Raw genomic sequence first — 23,883 nt, 5'->3', positions numbered from 1 at the left:
GTAAAGAAATGAATTTAAGAGAGTGGAAAATTGCAGCCATCTCTGTGTTTTTTATATTGGTAATCTAAAGAGAACAACTTACTATTTGATGTATTTTCCTGTCTGATGAATGCTTGGAAAATGTTCTGAACAAGCCACCCATTCCAAAATGTTGAAGTTCATTTGGAAATTGAGGTCTTTACTACCAGTCCAAGATGAATTAGGAGTTCTGTGTGTACATGCATCTACAAATCAGCAACAAATTATGTAGAACTGCACAAATTCTTGCTTCCCTTACTGAAGCAATATACCAGAGACCTGTGAAATGCTGTGACTAATACTAAAGCATGATCTAAGGACAGCCAAAATGTCTGACAAAATAAAAAGCCTTTTTCCTTGTTTGTCATTGTCTGACCTATAAATCCTCAAGTGTGTAACTTGCACATTTGGACTTCTTGACAGGAGTATGAAGGGTGTTCTGGGTTCATCTGTAACAGGACTTTTTCTCCTTCCTAGTAGCTGACGCAGTGCTGTGTTTCGGCTTTAGTCTGAGAACAATGCTGATAACACACCAATGTTTTAGTTATTGCAAAGTGTCATGGTTTAAGCCCAGCCAGTAACTCAGAACCACACAGCTGGTATTTTGAATGAATGAAGAATGCTTACTCTGATCAAGGACTTCTCAGTCTCAAGCTCTGCCAGTGAGGATTGGTACAAGAAGCTGGGAGGGAGCAGAGACAAGACACCTGACCCAAACTAACCAAAGGGGAATTCCATAACACAGCAAGTCATGCCCAGTATATAAACTGACAGGAGACACCCAGAAGGCCCAGAATGCTATTTGGGTTAGGCTGGGTATAGGTTGGTGGGTGGTAAAGCAATTGTATTGTTCAACACTGCTGTTTATTGTTTGGGATTTTTTTCCCCTTCCCTTTTTAGTTTCATATTCTCTCCCCTTGTTATTTCCCTTATCATCATTATTGGTGGTAGTAGTAGTAGTAGTTTTATATTACGCCTTAGTTATTGGACTGTTCTTATCCCAACCCCTGGGGTTTACATTCTTGTGATCCTCCTCCCCATTCTGTCAGTAATTTAGAACCAGACAGCAGCTCACTCCTTCCCTCCCCTTCTTCTCCCCCACTCCTGGGGCCACATGAAAGTATGAACAATACAGACAGTCTAATTGCAATAGCTAAAGCAGAGATTCGAAATAACCTTGTCCAGAACAATTGCTTTGCAAAGCATGAACATTTAGAAGTGTTCCTGGACAGTTCAGTCTCTGGCTATCAAGACGATCCCTCCAAAAAGTTTCCATAGAAAAAATGGTGAAATATCTAACATAAAATTATTAATCTCTTCATATGTTCTTATGTTTGATGACAGAATTCTTTATGGATGTGTAGTGAACCTTTTCACAAAGCATCATCAACAAAAGCATGCGATATATGTATAAAAATCATCTCCTGATTCTTGGTGTATGTGCCAATGTAAATACTTTCATGGCTTTTGCCTTCGTCTTACACTTCAGTGAGTAAAGAATGAAAAAATAGATCCACAAGCAGTCATAATTTTCTGTAACACAAACTTTGTTCAAAAATAGTAAAGCCTATTTACATGCTACCCATTTCAGTAACTATCTAGCTATCTTTTCAGAAAATCTCAAGAATTTTTTTTCCTTCTCTGTGCTACAAATTCAGTAAATCTCTAAGATAAATATCAGAAAAATATGCTGAGAATCTGAAACTATTAGCATTCTCTCAGACAACTCAGCTGTAAGGGTTATAAAGCAACTGCTATGGGCTCAGTTAATGATCCTCTAAATTCAAATATACATCCTCCTTCTCTCTCTCAGTATATAATTTATGAAGTCTAACATATACACTTTAAAAAGTTTAATATATGGATGTTGCAAAATGCATAAAAAACTTTTTTCCAGCTACTAACATCTAAAGAATCTTTAGAAACTAGCAGTTTGCAAATTGACATACATTTTTAATAAATCTTTAATTACAGATACAACAAATGACATAAAGTGTGCTGGAGAATACCTTTTCCACCTGTTCTTAACAGACTCTGCTCCAGGAAAATTCTGTGGAGCGTAGACTTTTCAATTTGCCACTGATTGAAATGAAAAAAAAATAGTTTCAGGTCAATTTAAAACAAAAACATTTCCCCCTCTCAAACCAAAGTGAGAATCTGTGGCAAATATACTGTCTTGGATAAAAGCTAGAAGACAAAACAAGACTGGAAGACAGACATTTTAAAACAGAAGTATATAGGAAATTCAAAGCTATTTTAGGAAGTGACCATATAAAATGCTTTGATTTTTCTCTCCATTTTTCACACTGAAATAATAAAATAAATTTGACGTAACATTAAGTACAGCTGCTTGAAAATTTTGCAGTTTTTCATAGATCATTCCACATTTGTCAAGTGGCATCACCTCACAAATATTAACAAAGTTGCTTTCATGATGTCTCCTGCTGGGAATGAGGTTCCCTATCTCAGCATAACCACAAACTAGCAAAGTTCTAAAATCGAAATAATTTTCTCAAAATATCTTTATAGACATATGCACTCAGCCTTAAGTTCTGATCAAGTACTTGTATGCAAATGGAATTCCATTTGAAATATAGCCAGAGTGGTTAACAAAAAGATTTAAATGAGAATGGAGAACACTGTAATGACATAGTTCTGTCACGTTTCAGAAAAACTTTCATGAATATTTTGGTTTATTCCATTTTAATATCTGTTATCTAAAGTTGTTACCAAGATTTGTTGATTATTTATCAAAGAATGAGAATGCCCACAATGATAAAGCGATTTTAAAAGGATGAATACAATGTCACCTACACTTGGATAAAATTTATAGAAGAGTCCTTTCCAACACTTACATAGTTTATGGTGGTACATTATGTAGTGTGGGTATTTCCAGATGCTGAGAGATTATATAGCATTTCAAAATAAATAATGCAGGCACCATACTAATTGGAGGTCGATTGTGAAAAGCCATTAGAAAGTCTTGAGTCCATGTGGCAGCAATTTCTGACTGAAATAGGTCAATGAATCGTACCCATTGCTTATTTTAGTTTGTATACTTTTTTCTTTCTAACAGCACTCAGTACAGCAAACAGCCTTCCTGTTCCCCACCACAACCTTTTCCTTAGAAAAACTAAAAAGTAGAAAACATATCTATATGACTTTCTTCATTGTCCAGCCTGTCCCAGTTTCCAACTAACGTTTCTGCTAATGTTTTCAGAGGATGTTTGTGATTGCATGAGGCTGGTATTGCAAATATGTTATTTAGGGAATATGAGATAGAGACAAACACAAAAATGACTTCTCTGGAGCATGCACCTACAGTGCAGAAGAGCAGAGCAAGAGCTTTTCATAGCCCTAAGAACATGGTGTCAACCATGGCCACCCAAAAGAAAATGGTTATTCTTTAAAATCAGGATGGGACAGTTTCCTTACACCACATTTCTATTGATTTCTGGTGGGGAGTTACAATGCCACCTGGCAAGTTTAAAATAATTAAGATAAAAACAGAGAAACATAACCATATTTGAGAAAAAAAAAATTGGTTGAACAGGATTTCTAGAAGTTAAATAAGTTTAAATTTCTTGATATCTTCCCTCCTCATGTTTTTAACAGATGTAATAACTTCTTTGGTTAATTTTTCTTTATGATCTCTGTTGTCTCTTTGAATCAGGCAGAACCTCTTAATCTAAAGATGTTTTCCCTCTCAGTTGACTGACACCTTAAGACCAAAGGAAAAAAAGTAGTTTACAAGCAGTAGAATTTTTGCAGCCCAGGAACTATTATTACTAAATAGTAAAAGTTGTCACTGTTTCATCTACAAGACTATGAAAGGAGCCTGAGACTCAGAAGACCCCATCAGAAACCTCTATGTTTTCCATTGTGTAATGTAACCAGCAAAAGCTGCGGACTTCAAGCAAGTAACTGACAGTAAAACCATAATATACTGAATACAAACTTTGAAACACTAAGGGTCTAACTTTGAAAGAAACAGAATGCTCAACACAGGGAGTATCAAAATGGTTAAAAAGCACAATGGAAAAACAAGTTGAATTCAGGAAAAAAGCATTTATGGATAATTTTTCTCTCAGGAATGGGAAAACAAAAAATGTCTCTCACAACAATATTCTTAGGTGGTCTCTCCCTGCCTGAGAAAAGTTATTTTAGTAGATTCAAATGCTTTACTTTACATCCGTGGTAAGAACTATTACCCATTTGTAAACATCCATTATGTGCAATCAAAATCCTAAGTTAGAAAAACATCACAGATACTAAACCTATTGTTTTACATAACGGAGTGTGTTGTATGCATCTGTAGTTTAGTGAATCAGGTTTTACAATAAAAAATAATTGCTTTTGTGATTCGTTTCTCTTTGGCTGGAAGTGGCAAAGTGAATAAGAGGCTGCACTACAAGTGTGGACATTCAGAATAAAAGTAATGCCACTCAAGAAAATCTGTTTCTTCTGCCTCTTCCTGTTCCATTGTGATGAAAAATGTGGTACTTAAGCCAAATTTCTCTTGGAACATAATCTCCATTTCTCTGCTTCTCATCTCAAATTCAGTGATGTTTAGGCTTGTTCTGATTTGCTGGTGGCCTGCTGGCCTTTTGTGTTGAATAGTTTTTCCTTCTTGTCCAAGTCAAACACATTGACAAAATCAACAACTCTTAGAACATACAAACTCTAGATAATATTGCATACTCTGAAAAATCCAGACCTAAATGCCTCAAATTTTAACTCTAAATCAGAGATGGTTTTGATCTCTAGCATTTCTGGAACTCTGTTCCCCTAGGAAAATAGTGTCTTCCCTCAGCAATATGCATGAGAACTCAGTTAATATAGTGGCCAGTGCCATAGGAAAGTGGATGAGCAAATGAAAAATTCTATATGCAAGACATGGTTTGAATGCAAAAAAAACCACTTTTTCAACAAATTAGAAAAAACTATTGACCACTGATAACTAATTGAATGCTGTCATCTCTCCTGGGAACTGAATGAAGCAATGATCCTGTGGAAAAAAGCCTGTATGTAATCATTTAATCCAAAGTCTGCCTGATGTCCTATATCCCAAAGTAGGGCAAATGAGAATTAAAAGAATAAAGGGAAAAAAGCTGTAATTTCCCAACTTCTGAGGTTGACTTTGCATTCTAACCAAAAAAAAAAAAAAAAAAGAAAAAAAACAAACAAACAAACAACCAAATAAACAAACTTTAGTTTGACAAAGAAAGGCCAAAGAAACAAAACAATCCATGCTCCCTTGTTCCTCTCATCACACACACATCCCACACCGCCAAAGCTATTCATCACTATGTCACCCTTATGAATACTCAACAAGTATAAATCCATCACATGCCAGGAACATTGTGGGGCATGGTCCTCTTTGGTAGATCTCTGAAGACACAGTTACTTCAAGAAATAGCACTGAAGAACTGATACCAATTCTCCACAATATAGATATGATTTCAGAGCTTCTCACTGGCAGCTGCACTCAATCTAGGCTTTTTTATGTAGTCATATATGATTTGCAAACACATATATTTTAAAATTTTTCTTAAGACTAAAGTTGGGCAGAATTTCTTAAAAATGATCCTATTTAAACCTTTGCCTGGATACCACCATCTCTGGTACCCAAAGAAGAATAATATAAACAAATTATACATCCACAGATCTTGACCAATATTTATAGTACAACATCCCTACAAAACCCACTCTATTTCTGAAGTATTTTTTTTATTAATTTATTGTATTTATTTGTGTTATTAATGGTTTCAGATGAACTAGCTTATTCCAACAGGGTTTAAAAGGTATAAAAACCTAAAAAAAATCAAAGTTTTCTGAGATTTTTGCTAATAGGAAATTGTTTAAATATGAAAGTTTCTGTTTCTTTAAATCTTTTAGAATCTCCTGCGTCTCCCAGCATTTGAAACTTTACAGTTTCCAATTTAAATTTTGGTTGCTTTTGGTTCTTTTGTTTTGTTTTTTAACATAATATATAGGACTCAAAAACTTGATTAAAGGGGAAAAAAGTAAAAAAAAGAAAAAAAACCCAGTATTTCCAAATTATCATACCATATTGTAAGCTGAGGTATAGAGAAAAAGAAGTCATAAAGAACATATCTTAAAACTTTTCATAAAATTTGCATTTCTCAGCAACAGGAGAAAAGCATAAATAGATCTACAGTAATTCTTCCAGGTAATGGCTTATATATGCTAAATATTGTCAAAATAAACCTTGGTAGTTAGAAAAAGCTATGCAGTGTAATTTGACATTTCCCTGTTAATTAATAAAATTTAGTGTTTATGAGAGATGTCAAACAGAAAATCTTAAATTTTATAATGCTTTCACAGAGGACAGAAAAGCTGCACTGTGGCAAATTGGAGATTTGGGGAATCAAATTACACAGTCAAAAAAAATTAGTTTCAATCTTCATTTGTCTATCTAAACTTCCCTGAGACTTCTTTCAGACCCTCAGTCTATAACTCCTTCCATGTTCCCATCTTTTCCTACCTCTTGCTCCACAGAGAAATAAAGCAAAACATGAGCAAGAAATCTGTCTAGCACTTACAAAGCAGTGTCCCTGAAATACTACAATACTTCTAGTTTATATTTTTATTTTTAGTTTATAGCACTGGAAAATAAGACTGAGCTGGAAAGATACTTTTAAGATATTATATGTAAGTGCATGGGGAAGAAGGATATGTTCATGAAATTATCAGAAAAAAAATTCAGCATAGAAGTAGATATCATGTGGTTATATCATAGATGTTTAACCCAAACTTTTGAGGGTGCTTTTTGAATATAGGTCCTAAATAAGTTCCCTCAAATCCTTTTATTACTTAAAATTCCTCTCTCCTGAAAAAAAAGCATCATTGATTTGTGCTCTAGATTCCAGCTTCTATCTGTTGAATCATTGAAAGAGCAGCAAACTACAGAAATAATTGTTTAAATCTGTACAAAAATCATATCTAGCTCTAAAGGTTATTCTTCTGAGAATGGCCAGGAGAAGCAAAGCACAACCAGAGAATAATCTACAATATGCCTTTTACATCTGTTGTTTTCAAAAGGCATCAAGCAGCTTATTACATTTACAAATTAGAAATAATCAATAAAGTCTAATTCAGAAAAGGACAATCAAGACTAAAATGAGTGATTACATCGAAATGCATATGACAGAATGAAATATCCTTTGTTGATATTGAAATGAGGTCCAGCCTAGCTACTTGGAGCTGGGCATAGTGTGTGCCCTGCCAGTCCAGGGAGTTCAGAGGCATCTGAAATCAACTAGTAAAGCAGGCGGCTTGGGCTTCTAGTCTAGTTTAGCACAGGAAACTGCTTCTTAAAAAACTGCTCTTTTGTATCATGGATTAGAATGCAACTTACATTCTATTTCAGTACATACTTTCAAACTGCACCTTATGGAAAGTTGAAAACAGTCCACAATTTGGCTTTAGACCCAGGTCACTCACAGTCATATTCTCAGTCACATAAAAAACACTTGCACAATAATTCTTACTGATTTCACAGCTTTGGTGACCATTACATTTTTAGTGATAAGAGAATTGCATTCAATTCTGTTTAGATATAGATTAGATTTAGATTTCAGGCATGAATATTAATGAATTTATCATTTTTGTAATAAAAGTAACAAAAAATTAAAGATTCTTTCAGAATAACCCCTGCTATTGGGAAAATTTCCTTGGAAGTAAGGGAAAGTGGGAACTGGGAAAGTATAAAGTCCATATACTCTAGCATTTGTAGGAACTGGACAGAGCTACTCATCTGTAACTGGAAAAAATTCCACTTATTCTTAATGCGCTTTATCCTCTGTATCTGAAATTATGCCAAATTTACATATACATACTTTAGGCATTCCCCAAAATCATAGAAGCCATCACAGAAAGCACTTACTTTGCCTTTCATCTGTGCTAATCTTATACTCCAAAAGGAAGGGTGAGAAATTCCCTTCCCTCAGCTTCATTTCTTGTATCAGAATAACAGGGGAAATAAAAAGAAATAATTTTGGTTTAGAGTGTTAAGAACGTGAAGTAATTGATACACGTGTATGTACTAAACAGAATGATACCTGCAAATCTGTAGAAAAGCTATTACAATACTTTTATAAAAAAAAAAGATTGAACACAAGTTACAAAACCACAGCTATGCAGTCACAAACAAATAACCTCCTTTGCCTGCTAATAGTACCTGCTCTGGAGAGATGAGAGCCTGTCTATCTCATGTCATGACCACAGGGAAGCTGCAATGGGATAATGAGTGAAACCAGCTGACATGGTCTGACTTGCCACCAGTCCTTTGAGCAACAGGGTATGGATTAAAGTGCTCTTCCGAGCAATCTAGTTTCTAGTCTCTCTTCTGTTTGCAGGTCGCTTACTTAGTGCCAGAATAGCTGCACAGTGCACTTTTTTATCCTGGGTGGTAGCAATGACACCCTCCCCTACTTTAAACACTGCTTCAGTCTCAGGTTAAGTGTTTCAAATGTGTATTGCAAGTATCAAATTCTACCTGCAAGTAGCTAGGGATATTAATAACTTCTATAGGGTATCACTAAATCTGATGTATCCATAGATGAATTTACCTTTCCCATAAAAACTAGGAGATCATTTCTGGTACCTTCAGTCAAGCCGAATAAAAGCTTACTGCACAAGTAATCCCTATTATTTCAATTGAACTATGGAGTATGACAGTACTTAAGCCAGGTACAAACTCCAGGATTTAGTTAAATTACTTCTAAAGACTTGGTCTGGGTAGCAGAGGGCAAAAGGACGATGAAGATGTGTCCTGGGTTCAGGAATATCTCATATAATATATTCATAATATATATATATCTCATAATATTTCACATACAAGTTCTTAAGGCATGTAGAGAGATATGGTAACAGAAGATGCAAAACAGCAACAACATAAAGTCATCTCAGAATTTCAAGAACTTTACAAAAATAAAGTTGTTCTTTCAAAAAGAGGTTTTTTTTTTTTTTTTTTTTCAAAATTGGATACAAAACAGTTTTATTTTTGTGGTCATTGTCCACTAAAAAAACTTCATAAATATACGTATGGATGTGCACTGGTCTGAGGATCTGGGCTGGAAGTGTACAGCACCCTGCTTGGAAACTGCTCTGAGATCTGGGGGATAGTCAGGAGCAAATGCAACATGATTAGACTACAGTAAGCAATTCAAAAAGCAAATAGTTATAAACAGCAAACCAAGTTGCAGAAGGAAGACTTCCCCGGTAATCCACAAACTGCAATAAATAATTAGGACAGTTCTGTACAATATGTGAACACAGAGGTCACAGCAAAAATCAAAATGGTACTTTTGACATTGATAACTTCAAAAGTGAGAGATGAAATAATTACATTTATTCTACTGGCATTATTCAACTAATTATACTGGTTCTATATATATGAAAATAAAAGCTTCAAATCCAAAGCAAATACGTTATTTGAAGAAACTGGGATAGCTAGTCAGGACATCTAGTTTACACAGGGATCTGGTAAGAACTGGCAATTTGGTACAACATTCTGTTCTGTGCTGCTTTTATTATATGGCTCTTCATGGTAGGAAACTTCTGTTGTTTACTTTTAAACAGACATTTAAATTACATTTAATCATAATTGTACAACTAGCAGTGTTAATTAACACATTAAATAAGCAGCTCAATTCTTTGGTTCCCAGAACTCACAAAAATTGGAGAAAAATACCTCACTCCCATACACAGCATAAAAGTCAAAGTGTCTAAGCAGAAGAAAGACAGATGTGTGTTCTAGTTGCAAGTATCTAAAATTTGTTACCATAATAGAAATAATTAAAAAAAAAAATAATCTTTGAATGGCTAGTTTACTGTATTAGGATATCTTAGACTTCCCATAGTGTCAGTTAAATTGCTGTTGGATTCCTTCACTGAAGAACACAAAAATATGAAACATATAATCATTAAATTTATATGATCTGCTACGTATGAAAATAAGATGATACTACACAGAAGGGCATTTGAATCTCATGGCCCAGCACTAGGTACATTTTCTGGTTTGGGGGTTTATATTTTCCTAAAGAGTAATGACTGCAAGCAGGTTGGCGCAGCCGTGCAAAGAAAAAGACAGGAGATATGGTGTGGACTGTCCAGTTGCTTTATGTTTCTTTTCTTGCTGGACAAATCCTTAAAAGCCAGTGTATATTTCATGTATTATTCCTGTTATCTCATTTGGTTTGTCAACAACAGCATTATTCTAATGCTTATTGGTATCCAAACCAACATTCAGTTTTCAGCTCCATTTTTACTATCCAGAGATCATAGAGTCACAAAATGGTTTGGGTTTGAAGGGACTTTAAAGATCATCTAGTTCCAACGGCCCTGCCACACACAGGGACACCTTCCACTAAACCAAGTTGCTCAAGGCCCAGTCCAGCCTGGCCTTGAACACTTCCAGGGATGGAGCATCTATAGCTACTCTGGGTAACCTGCACCAGTACCTCACCACCCTCACCACCTGGGTCGAAGCAATCCCAGGCACAGCTACAGGTTGGGCAGGGAAGAGATTCAGAGCTGCCGCGTGGAGAAGGACCTGGGGGCACGGAGCCAGCAGTGTGCACTTGCAGCCCAGAAAGCCAACTGTATCCTGGGCTGCATCAAAAGGAGCGTGACCAGCAGGTGTCAAAGGAGGTGATCCTGCCCCTCTGCTCTCGTGAGACCTCACTTGGAGTATTGTGTGCAGTTCTGGCATAAAAAGGATATGAAACTGTTGGAACAAGTCCAGAGAAGGGCCACGAGGATGATCAGGGGCCTGGAGCACCTCCCATATGAAGACAGGCTGAGGAAGTTGGGTCTGTTCAGCCTGGAGAAGAGAAGGCTGCGTGGAGACCTCATAGCAGCCTTCCAGTATCTGAAGGGATCCTATGAGGATGCTGGGGATGGACTATTCACTAGGGACTGTAGTGACATGACAAGGGGTAACGGGTTAAAACTTAAACAGGGGAAGTTTAGATTGGATATAAGCAAGAAATTCTTTCCTGTCAGGGTGGTGAGGCACTGTAATGGGTTGCCCAGGGAGGCTGTGAATGCTCCATCCCTGGCAGTGTTCAAGGCCAGGTTAGACAGAGCCTTGGTTGGCATGATTTAGTGTGCATTGTCCCTGCTCATGGCAGGGGGTTTGGAACTAGATGAATTTAAGGTCCTTTCCAACCCTAACTGTTCTATGATTCTGTGATTCATAGTGAAGATTTTTTTCCTAATATCCAATCTAAATCTACCCTCCTTCATCTTATGCTGGCTTTCTATTCAGAACTTCATTCCCACAAAAAAAACACCCACTCTTCTTTATACAATATTGCAATTCATTATTTTTCTGTTATTAAAACATGTTAATCAAATTTATCTTTTAAATATAATTTGGAATAACCCAAAGAAATATTTCTAATGCTAAAGCTACTGATGCAGCTTGCTGCACTGATCTCCAGCATACCTTCCAGACATCATCTTAAAATGAAACTGTTGCTGAAAAATCAGCATCCAAAAATTTGTATTCCTTCCAAAACTGCAGTACAAAATAGTATTAAAAAAAATACAGATAATAATTTTTATTGCTCTGACACTTGCTCTAACACCATACAGTTTATCTTTCCATGCTTCAGTAATCCTGGATTTGTGTGCAATCAAACCAAGGAGCCCATGGGTCATGACTACAGGCAGTCTTCCCATCGAGATCTACTTCTGCTTCCTAATTATGTCATCATTAGAATATAACCAGTAGCATGTCTTCCAGAGGGGTAACCATTCATTAATGCAGACAGATAAGACTGTGGTCCATTGAAAGTAATGAAGTGGAAACATCCACATTAGTTCTAAAGCCCTTGTGACCATGCCTGTGATATCCTCTGTAGTCCACAAAGTACTGTCAGGCACCTTCTATTGTAACTGTTGAAGTGAAACAATTACCCACAGTTTGTGCAGTTTATGGCTCTGGAGTTTGCTGGGTTAGAAGGAAAAATTCACTGTCTCATCTGCTATCTTTATATTGCCTAGCCCAATCTCTACCTGTCTTAATAAGATTTTCTTTTTTTTTTTTTTTTAAGCATCATGGGATTTTTTTATTTGCTAGTTGCACTTAATTCACAGTCAATTGAAGACAACCAAGCGGGAAGATGGTCAGACTTCAAATACATAAAGGGTTTCTGCTGTAGAAAAAAATAATGTACTCTCCATAGCCCTGATGGAAAAGAAAAAGAATGCTAAGGTAAATAACATACAGCAAGGAATGCAGGTAAAAACAGTAACAAAATGTCTATAGTAAAGACAATGTAAATGTACACTGAAACCACTGAATCCTGAACCAACCTCGTACAAGGCTGTGGGATTTCCATCAATGAAAGCATTTAAGTTTGGACATACATCAGTACAATTCTTGACATATATTTTAACCTTGTTTCAGAGCAGGGAACAGATTATATAGTCTCAAAAAACTCTTCTGGATCTATTTTCCATACTTCAGTGATTATTTGCTATGTTATGGCAAGATCAGAAAACTCCATTAAAGTTCAGCAACTTAAAGTGCTAATTGCTGCACAGATGCTATTTTAAGAGACAATTCCTTTCTTGGAGAATTTATGGTCTCATTTCAGATATGACACAAGGAGAGGTTATAGCAGATGAAGGAATAGTGGATGGCACAACAGTGACAGACAATAACTTTACAGTTTATTTTCAAAGTGCAATTTGTGCTTTCAATCATGTAAAAGCCCTTAAAAAAAAAGATGGTTTCATGAAATAGATGGCCATTGATCTGCCAACCATATAGCTCTGAGTGATGGGTTACTCTAGCAAAATCCATGCAACTACTGTCTATTCTGACAAATAAACCCATTAGCTTGAGGAGCATGGAGCACGGAGCACCACGAGGCAATAATTTCCATTCAGTCTCTGTTGTAATATTATAGATTCATAGATGGTTAAAGTTGGAAAGAACCTTAAAGTCTGTCTAGTTCCAACCCCCCTGCCACAGGCAGGCACACCTTTCACTTGCTTAAAGTCCCATCCAACCTGGCCTTGAACACATCCAGGGATGGGGTATCCACAGTTTCTCTGGGAAATCCGTTCCAGTGTCTCACCAACCTTACAACAAATAATTTCTTCATCATATCTTGTCTAAATCTACCATCCTCCAGTTTAAAGCTATTCTCTCTTGTTCTATCACTACCTTCTCTTATAAAAAGTCCCTTTCCAGCAGTAAAAGAGTCACTGACTTCTTGTAGGCATAGTTTCCAGGAGGTTCTGCTCCATGATCTTTCCTGGCACTGAGGTGAGACTGACCAGCCTGTAGTTCCTTGAGTCCTCCTTTTTTACTTTTTAAAAAGTGGTGGTTATGTTTTCCCTTTTCTAATGAGTGGGAACTTCACTGGACTGCCGCAACTTCTCCATACAGAAGTCAGGGAGACTAAGCAGGTAAACTAAGAGAATGGAAATGTGGTTTATTGTACTTGTTAAAGTTTCAGTTCAAGAAGGTTGATTTTTCCCAGGTTGTAGTTAAAGCCACATGAACTTTGCCTTTTGCTAAGTATATTTTTACTTAATAGAGGTCTGTTTCTTTGCAAAGTTTCCTTCTTTTACGTAAGACTTGTTATCATGAGTTAGAAAGAATTCTGCAGCAAGTCCTGTACAAAAAGCAGCCAGATTCTGAAGCACTTGCCCCAAATGCTTTCCACAACCTAAACATGCACATCAAGACATATAATTTGAGAAGAGTTTACTTACTTTTAATAGAGTAGTAAGTTTTGCTTTTATAAAGCTAAAACTAATAATTTTGGTAAGAAAAGATTTTTCAAAAGATGTCCCCAAATCAAGATTAAAAAGAGCCTTTTAAAAGTTTATAGACAGTGATTTTGTACAAATCGTCACAAATCTTTTCCTCCTGCAGTATATTCACATTCTTGACTGTGAAGAAACAGGTACTGTTAGCTTTCTTTTCCCAGCTGATCTAACCTTTCCAACTGCAATCCTCTTTGGCGAAGAACTCACTTCATTGTTAAATCTTCATTTTCTAAAGCTTCAATTCTTTTAGTCATCTTTGTGGTTACACTGGTAGAATGGACAATAATCCAATTAAACAGGAAGCAAATAGAGCAGTCATTCATGCTGCTAAGAACACTTATAATACAACATTTCAGTGACGTAACCCATAATATTAGAAGCTCTAACTTCCCAAAATAGGTTAGTCACCTGCAATGACAGTAACAAGAATTTCTTATGACAAGATCCAATACTTTTCTCATGCTATCTTACATGAAGACTTTGCATTAATTTTTTTCCTAATATAAAAAGCCTGAAAACTTTCCTGGGAAAAGGACTCATTTCCATAATATGCAGATTATTTCAGTTGTTTGATCACTATAATAAATGCCAGAGAAGATAAACAAACACTCCTTGCAAGTGAAGCACAGCATGCAAATTTCACTTTTATTGAAATGACACTTGCTGACCTATTCTGGAACCTTAAATTGATGAGATTTTCCTAACTAGACATGGTTTCTAATATGCAGTTAATATATATCTATTCGGTTTATATATATGTAAAAGTCCATGATATTTATTTTAAAAATTTCATTATAAACTTGCGCCGGAGAATATCAAACTGAAAACACTTGAATCAACAGAGACAATCATAAGCACAGAAGAGTAACATTTCATGAATAAATCAAAAGTTATTAAGATTAAACAAACGTAAAGTTTGAAAATTAAAAGAGGTCAATTAATGAAAGCAATAAATTAATTCAATTTTCATTTGAGCACTTGACATTAAACTTGTTGCTGTACAAATAAACTCAATTTCAAGGTGTTTGATTCAGAAACCCTCATTATAAGAAGGTCAGAATTTGTCTTAAAATTTCAGTTCCTGCATTGCTGAGGTACCAAAAGCCATACCTTTGTTTTAAGTGGTATGAGGATGCTGGATCAAAATAATATTATATTCAAATCATCTCTTATTTCAGATCAAAGAAATCAAGACAAACACTGAGTACAACAGAGAAATTTCATTCCTATTACAAGTGGAAAAGCAGCTATATATGATATGGAGTATATTCTTTGTAGACAACTATGTGGGTCCTATACTTTATATGAAATTAAATGAAGGGGTACTTCTGGTGTTTTATGCTATAAGGAATAATCTCAAAATATATAATCTCTTGGAAAGAACAGGAGGATGTTTATGTGCATTGTACTGTGCCACTGTATTGAGAAAAAAATTCTCTGAACCATATATGTAACATGGCTTGAGTGTGGATTTCACCTGTGACTACTTTTAACCTATTACACTGCTAAGAATCATACATTATAGGACCAGGAACCACAGCTTCTCAGTAAGTATGATTTTCTGCTACACACATAATACTCCAGAACAAAAAGAGAACAAGTTTTTGTGTCTGCAGCAAACCCAACTAAAAAAGCAGAGTTGACAGGTGTTACTTTCAGTGCTTTTATTTCAGTAGGGACAATTCACGTTTACCCAAAATTGAAGAATGAAAGAGAAGTGGAAGATGGCATCTGGCCTTGACATCTTTGCAAAGAAATGACTTAGATGGTTCTTTATAAAAGACTTTAATTAAAAATATGTAAAGAATTTCATTTTTATGAACAATATTTTGGAGAATGGCTAATAAGAAAGAATTACTGTTCTGGAAATCCAATTTCCCTTAGGCTTCTCAACATTTTGTGCTAAGTGAATGATATCTTTGAAACTGTAAGTGCTAAAGGAGTCAATAATGAAAATTTAAATTTCTCCCATTCTTGTAGTAGAGATGACACTTACTAGAAAAAAGATACATCTATGTCTTGATGCCAGTTCAGATCTCTTCTCTGTCTGCTCAAGCAGTAATCTCTAGGGAAGTGTCCTGGGTTCAGCAGTAGCAGTCATTTTTCTCCTTCGTGGTAGGTGGTGCAGTGCTGTGTTTTGACTTCCAGCCTGGGAACAATGTTGGTGAAACCGATGTTTTCGGTTGTTGCTAAGTGATGTTTACCCTGACCAAGGACTTTGTGAGGCTCATGCTCTGCCAGGGAGGAGGGGAAGCCATGAGGAAGCAGAGACGGGGCACCTGACCCAGGCTAGCCAAGGAGGTATTCCATACCACAGCACGTCATGCCCGGGGTGGGGGGTAACTGGGAGTTACCCGGAAGGACAGGGGCTTCCGGGTGGGACTCGTTTCTTGGCCGGTGGTATCGTATTCTCTTCCCCTGTTATTTTGTCTTATCATTGTTGTCGTTGGTAGTAGAGGTGGTGATTTGTGTTGTACATTGGTTGCTGGACTGTTCTTGTCTCAACCCGTAGGAGTTGCACTCTTTCGATCCTCCTCCCCGCTCCTCCGGGAGCGGGGAAGGGGAGAGCCCTGGGGCGTGGGGGGCCCTCGATTGCTCTCAGCCCAGCACCACTCACTGGGAGTGACTGGACAAGCTGTCTGGCTAGGGTTTAAACCATGACAGGAAGTATATACAAATAATGGTGGTGGTAGAAGGAAATTGAGCATGGTCAGAGACTAATTGCCTCTTAGCAAACTGCATGTCAAAGAGAAGAGAAGAATCACACTTTGTTTCCTGACATTCTGATTTGATGTGTGTATTTTTCATCATGGAATGGCATCTATGTAGACAAAACAGTAACAAACTTGTACAAGATGAGGAGAAAAGCCTTATTCATTTCATAAACAAAACTCCCAGACCTAATACATTGTTGAATCTTCAAGTAGGGATGTCTCCCTGATTGTGCTCCTCTGTGAACCCTACCCCTTTCACAGCACCCTGGGAGGTATAGGGTCAAAATGCTCATGCACTCTGGCAGCACTGGAATACACATGCCCAGACCTCTGAGCTCATAACTTAATGCATACTCATGAAAAGTCATGCACAGTTAGTGCCAGTTAAATAATAAATTCTTCATTTGAGAACTGTTCTTTTTTTCCTTTTCCTCAGAGTTTATCTAAAACAACAGATTTTTTTTTTTTTCAAAACACCAATTCAATTCCCAAAGGTAACTTCTGAGCAAGGCAATCTTATTTTAGGGTAGGGAAACTTCCAAAAGGAGGCAGAATGACAGACAAACACGTTCTGAGCCTGTGCAGTAGCAAGAATCTTTGCCTTCTCTTTTGCTTACATCACGGCATCCTGGCCTCTCAGAGAACCCTTTTCTACAGTGTAAGAATTCAACTTTTCTGCATGGAGTCATTTAAAACCTTTGCAAAATACGTTCTTTAAGAAATACAGGATTTTACAAAGTGGATTGTCATATTGTATCAAGCATTTAATCACTCATTAAAAATCCTTGCTTAAGGGCTTGGCCTTGATAGTATGATTTGTTCTACTCTTTGATACACAGTATTTGAGTTTTTATTTTGGCTAGTAGCACTTGAAAAAATAGTTATCTATATATTTTATGGCTTGTTGGAAATCACCAGACATTAGGACTCAGCCAGCGAACAGTGGAACTTCTCAAATTGCCAATACTGATCAAGCTTGCCAAGGTTTTCTTAAGTCACAAAGTCACATATATATATATATATCTAAACTAACTTGTTAGTTTTAATCTAGACAACTTCCTGTTTATATTTCTTTTTTCTTTCATAGACTTCCTTTTTATATTCATTTTGGGTTGTATGATTAAATTATTCATTTTCAGTGGAAAAAAAAAATGCATTTTTATTTGCATGAGCTGCTACAGCTGTACAGTATTATGCGTTCATTCGAAGTGTCTGAGAGGGTATCAAACCCAGCAGATACTGTTCAGTGTTACAGAAGAGAAGCAGTATTGAAAAGCATAACAAATTCCTCTCTGGGATATATCAACAATAACTGAGTTGGGTAGCTTGAAATGCTAACAACATGCCATCTGTGTTTTAGTGAGGGTTAGCTACTGCTTAAATGATTGTGATTAACAGTCAGAGCTTTACACACTAACAAGCCAAGTTTGATTGTAATTCTTTGAAGAGTAATCATCACTCTACCCTGCAATTACACACAATGTGTGTTGAATTAGAAACAAAAAAAAAGAAAAAGAACACAAAATAACTTTCAGACTTGGAAACTCGGGCTCTTGAACACAAGCCAAAGGTGAGATGATTGGTAAGAACTGTGATTCATTGTAATATTGCTTAAATACCATAAAAAGATCAAAGGAAATGACAATCTGAAGAGTTACTGGAAAAATCGAGGAATGACAGGAACATAACTTCCATTAAACAAGCAGACAAGCAGTGTATAACTTTAGAAAAAAAAAAACATCAACATTTGATTTTACAACAGAGATGTGAACTACTAATTGGGGCTGTTCAGCCTGGAGAAGGCTGTGTGGAGACCTCATAGCAGCCTTCCAGTATCTGAAGGGGGGCTATAGGGATGCTGGGGGTGGACTATTCATTAGGGACTGTAGTGGTAGGACAAGGGGTAATGGGTTCACACTTAAACAGGGGAAATTTAGTTTGGAAATAAGGAAGAAATTCTTTACTGTTAGGGTGGTGAGGCACTGGAATGGGTTGCCCAGGGAAGTTGTGAATGCTCCATCCCTGGCAGTGTTCAAGGCCAGGTTGGACAGAGCCTTGGGTGACATGGTTTAGTGCAGGGGTATTGGAACTAGATGATCTTAAGGTCCTTTCCAACCCTAACTATCCTATGATTTGATTATTCTACAGAAAAAAAATTACTTTTCATCATGCCTTATTTGTTTTGCTGATAGCTAAGTGTTGAACAACAGTGTCACTTGTGCCTATTCACAACAGATGTGCTTTTGCCTTCACTTTCAACTTGATATAAAGCTGTAGGAAGCAAAGCTTAAAAACTATATAAAGTTCCATTGAAATTTTTAGGCCCAGGTTAATTTTATTGAGAAAGGAGGAAGACGAATACTAATGGCCAAAAAGCAGAGTTTCAGCAGAAAATTAGCCCTGCTAACAATGAAGACAAAAAGGCATGTTTTTTGAAAGATATGAGACAGCAAAAATTAATAATTAAATTAACACACTACTCATCTTCTTAAAGAATGTTCAAGAAACAGATGTCAATATCTCATAATTGTTAATAATTTCTACTCCTTTGTGACAAGCAGCCTATAACTGAGCTCACACCACACACAAATTGTGATATGGAATCATAAAATTACTAGCAAAATATGTTTATCAATTTCCTTTTGAGCTTTCAAAGCAAGCAGTGCAGTCAAGTAGTAGTTGAAAGTTTTAAGGAAAAGAGTAGAATATTTAGCCGAAGAGAGTGAAAATAGCCTGAAGCACACATTTCTTCTTAATTTCAAAGTAGGGCTATTGTTCATTTGACAATGATTCTGTCCTGAGTCTCTACAGCTCCCTTTTCAACCTTTTCTCATTCTATATCTTGTGCCAAATCTGTTTCCACCCCACCTCCTTTCATTCTGCAAGATATCAAGGAAACATTGAATTTTGCTGCCTGAGGGACAGACCTTGCTGCTGCTATCCTGAGAAAGAAAAGAAGCTGAAGATGCAGCAAGGCAGAAAAATATGGTGTGGGATGTGGACCCTGGTTTGCTACACCCATTGCTAGCAGAGTAGGTGGGACAGGGAGCAATGTCTCTCCCAAAGGGTATCCAGGCCCATGGCAGGGGGTTTGGAATGAGATAATCTCTGGGGTCTCGTCCAACCCAAACCATTCTATGATTCTGTGATTTGCAATCTCTGTATTTCCTGCCTTTGGGAAAAACTGTTACCAGGCTGTCTCTGGATGGTTCTGCCAGAGGTGAAACAGACCGCTCAGCTAGAGCTGTTGCTTTTTGCAGAGTGCTACTCAATGCAGCTCCCTCCTTCAAGTAGATCTGGAGCATCCCCCACCACTGCTCCTTCCAGCAGCATTCAGCTCCCTTCCCTCCCATAATCGTTTCACGCTCACGTCATCATGACTTGCTTTCCCATCCAGTTCACCTACAGTCTGGCTGCTTTGTTATATAGGAGGGTTAAAGAAGTGGCCATTTATATTCCATGTCTGGTCTCCAGTCTCCTTCTCCAGCAACATAAGCAGCTTTTGCCTAGGTCCCTAATCATCCATAATCTTCTCCTTCCTGCCTGATTAGCTTCTATTCTGCCAATTTGATGCTTTTCTTGAACACCCACTCCATCACTCCGTGCTTCTCTCTAACAGCCTGTGGAGAAAGAAATACTTTTCAATTTCCTTTTTCTTTTTTTTTTTTTTTTCCCCTTAGTGTCTCTTTACTAGATCAACACTCTCCTCTTCATAATCCTAGCCTGTCCTGGGTTCAACAATGCACATCAATGTGTTTAAATGCACATCTTTATTTAGAATATTTATTAACTTCAGGAAATGGAGTTAAATCTCTGAGCAGCTGCTTTATTATTATTTTTTTTTTTTTTTTTTTTTTTAAGTTACAAAAACACTGACCCTAAGACAGTAGTTTCCCACAATGTATAAACTAACATCAAAAAGAAAAACATTCCACAGCTATCTGAAATAAATACATCAGATCATTACTTGTGTCCCTTATCTTGGACTAGCTACCTATGCAATTTTGCTCATATTTATCACCAGTAGTAGGACAGAAAGTTTGCAGCGCTCTTGTCTTGGGGGCACATAGTATTAACTTGAATTTATGTGTGGCAACTGTTATGAAAGTTGATTTTGAAATGCAAAGCACACAAAATAAGCTAACTTTACATATCTGACAGCTACCTAACTTTTTAAAATCCAAAGCTTTGTTCAATTGATAAGACTTATTCATTTATAGAATTAACACAGTGGAACTGAGAGGTTGCCTTTGTCTCCTTTCATCCATTGGTATAAGTGAGACATTTTTATGAACTTATGAAAAATATTTGCTTTTTCACAATCTCTCTGGTAGCTGGCATGTTGGTATCTCAGCAACTCTGATCCCTGTAGAGGCCCTGAGATGCATTGTTCATCTTTAGTAGGCTTTACTGTACATTATTCTCTATTTATAATTACTCTGTAAGAACCATATGCAATACTCCAGAACCACCATCACACTTCCAACGGTAGCAGTACAAAGGTGTCAAGAAAACAGGGATTTTGAATACTGTTTAAAAAAGAGGAATGAAAACTCAGGTTTTTGATTAATGTTTTTTTTCTATTCATGCTCACATTTATTGCATGGCCATTGCAGTTCTGTTTCTGAGTCACTGATCTGGATCTCATCAAGCTCTGTACGTTTGACAGGAGTACTGGGGAGCACCAGCAAGCCATGAGACATTGCCCAGTACTGTATTCAGCCCTGTCAGAAATCTTCTGTCAGAGAACTATTATCCTTGTCGTTAGACTTGGTAGAAGTGGCTTACAAAGTGTTTCATGTTGATGTACACATTCAAAAAATACCTGGATAAGAATTAAAATTATATGAGATAATTCAGATTGTCTCTGAGGGCAGGCAAACTCAGAAGGAAGATGTCTTTGTTTGAGCATAAAAATAATGGTACTCCTATGGGGTGAACGAGACAACGGCTTGTCTGTTTATTCAAATTGCATGGCGGAATTGAAGAAAAGCTGCCAAGAAGAGAGAACCATGAACATGTGGCAGAGATGGAAAAGCATTTTGTCTTTCTAACACCTTGCTACATAATGGAGCTTCACCTGGGTCACCAGACCAGGTGGGTAGACAAGGGCATGAAGCCCTATTTCCATTAAAATATGAGAGATTTTCAATTTGCATTTCACTGTGGAGTCCTGGTATTATGAAGTCTGCAGAGCTGCCATGCTTAAATGCTACCCTTTTCAAAAGCTGTTTTCCAAGTAAAGAAGCTTTCCTGAATTACTGCAACTAAGAAACTATAACAAAGTTTGGTTATACATATATATATGTATACACACACACGTACACTAAATATGTATGTTAAATACATATGTTTGGTTATACATATAAATCTACACTCAGACTGAAATGCTATAACCAGCAACATTTTTGCAACCTAATTTTGCCAGATACTTTGACTGTTAATTTCTCTTCTCTATAAAAGCTGGTCTGTCCCAGATTTCAAACTGTATTTTTACAGAGTGCTAGCTCAGTTATAGCTATCAGGTTTACAGGGATCAACTGATTTAATTATTGTCAAATTCCGTAAAAGAATAACATCTAGCAGGTAAGAACACAATTTTTTAAAATAATTTTAATAATGCAGTATAAATTGCAAAATGTATCTATAACTTTAATACGTATAACTTATAGATGTGGACTATTTGAATTTGTATTTAAAGATATTTGGGTTTGTTAGGTCCAAAACTGGAAAAGAGATTTATCAGTTCAAAGTAGATATGTATAATCTGTATGAATAAACTGTGAAACTGATTTGAAAATAAAAATTATAGCAATTAACGTTAAAATCTTTACTTTTGAATGGAGTTTTCCACAATCTATTTTGAGCAAAGACAACCCATATTCATTTTCCAATCAAGGATACAGAGTTGAATGGACTGGACATAATTTTTCCTTAATTCATTCAGAACAATGTCTACCTGTGCATGCAGCAGAATAAATTCTTTTTTCAATGTAGGAAAGGAAGAAAAACGCTTATATATTTGTATCTCTGCAGTTCCCATAATTTATGGTAGGACCTATTTGAAGACCGTTATTGTTATTCTACATTCATACCTTTTGACAAGTTAGATGCCTTAGAAAAGTTTAAGCAGTATGAAAGAAGGAAAATTCTTTTAAAGGAATAAAACTGGTATATTTTATTTTCAATATTACTCATTGCCACCATATCTGAGTGTCTAGAAAAAACAGTGAGAAAATTGCAATTGTGAGTTGCAGATAATATTTGATATATTTTCTTTTTCATTTTGTTAAAGATGATCCCCTTAAACAGGTTCTTTAAAAAAAATTGGGATAAAAAGAAAATCACTCCACTCAGGAAGATTCTGCGGTTTATAAACTTGAATGGAACAAGATACAACCCAAGTCCCAGGCTAACATTTTGTGTAATGGACCTATACAAGCAGGAGGATGACATGTTGTCCAACCTCAATGACAGACATACAATAGTACTGCTATTGCTGCAACTGTATGTAGTGTTACCCAGGAGTCAAGCTTCAAACTCTCCAGAAAAACTTTGCTTAAATATCACAGTGGAGGAAAATATTGTTATTAATAGCATAAATACATACATTTGCTAATAATTTAATGTATATTTTAAAATTAACTTCAAAGAAATCTTTGTTTTAAGCTGGAAGTAACAGTAATCTTCAAAGGGGTTAATCCAGACTTTTGAACATTTTCTCCAGAATTCTGTCTCAAGGATACAGGTAAAATACCAAGTTCACCACAAAATAGTTAAAAAATCAGAAGTCAAACTACAGAAATTATAAATGATAAAAATGATAAAAAGCTCCAGTACTGTTTTAGGACATACTTATTTTATTTACTCACTATATTGGGTCACGGGTAATGTGTTCAAGGTCGTTTTTCCTAAACATACAATGCTGAGAAAGCAGTTTTTCTTTTCCCATTGGCTTGCTTTAAATAAAAGGTTAAATTCTAATGAATCTCTAATGCTGTAAGCCATATGTGCATGTGTGTGCATATTGTGTGCATATATATGTATAGATATATACAACAATCAATCAGAAGGTGTATTAGAAAATTAGAGGAGATTATCATATTAGAAGCATTAACTGCAAATGTCTTTAACAAAGTCTGACATACTTTTCATTTAGTATCCAAAAGCAATAAGAAGGGCAAATTCTGCCCAAAATTCTGCATTAAATTAGGACAAAACCACAGAGTTAGAAGATCTATAACTTACAGCTTTCATATGGGAAGAGGTGATGTAGGTGAACACCTCTCAAATACTAGCAATAACTCTATCAGAAATAATTAATTAACATTCT

The 23,883-nt window shown here is 36.3% G+C and overlaps 1 protein-coding gene across 8 annotated transcripts in view; it reads right to left on the bottom strand.

Moving 5' to 3' along the window:
* The window catches only part of RALYL (RALY RNA binding protein like), a 386,283-nt gene that overhangs the window by 208,280 nt on the left and 154,120 nt on the right, over positions 1-23,883 (bottom strand). The window contains exon 1 of one of the 8 annotated variants that reach the window (XM_057426072.1): positions 2,028-2,089. The exons of the other annotated variants lie outside the window; for them this stretch is intronic. The gene's annotated coding sequence lies outside the window, so the exon portion shown is untranslated. Of the gene's footprint in view, positions 1-2,027; positions 2,090-23,883 lie in introns of those variants that run through there. 8 annotated transcript variants of the gene reach the window in all.

Source organism: Pezoporus wallicus, unplaced genomic scaffold (assembly GCF_028554395.1).
Source record: "Pezoporus wallicus isolate ANWC-B61680 ecotype Strahan unplaced genomic scaffold, APGP_CSIRO_Pwel_v1 contig_4131, whole genome shotgun sequence".
In the NCBI taxonomy this organism is placed as follows: domain Eukaryota; kingdom Metazoa; phylum Chordata; class Aves; order Psittaciformes; family Psittacidae; genus Pezoporus; species Pezoporus wallicus.
This window is presented reverse-complemented; position numbering and strand designations above follow the sequence as displayed.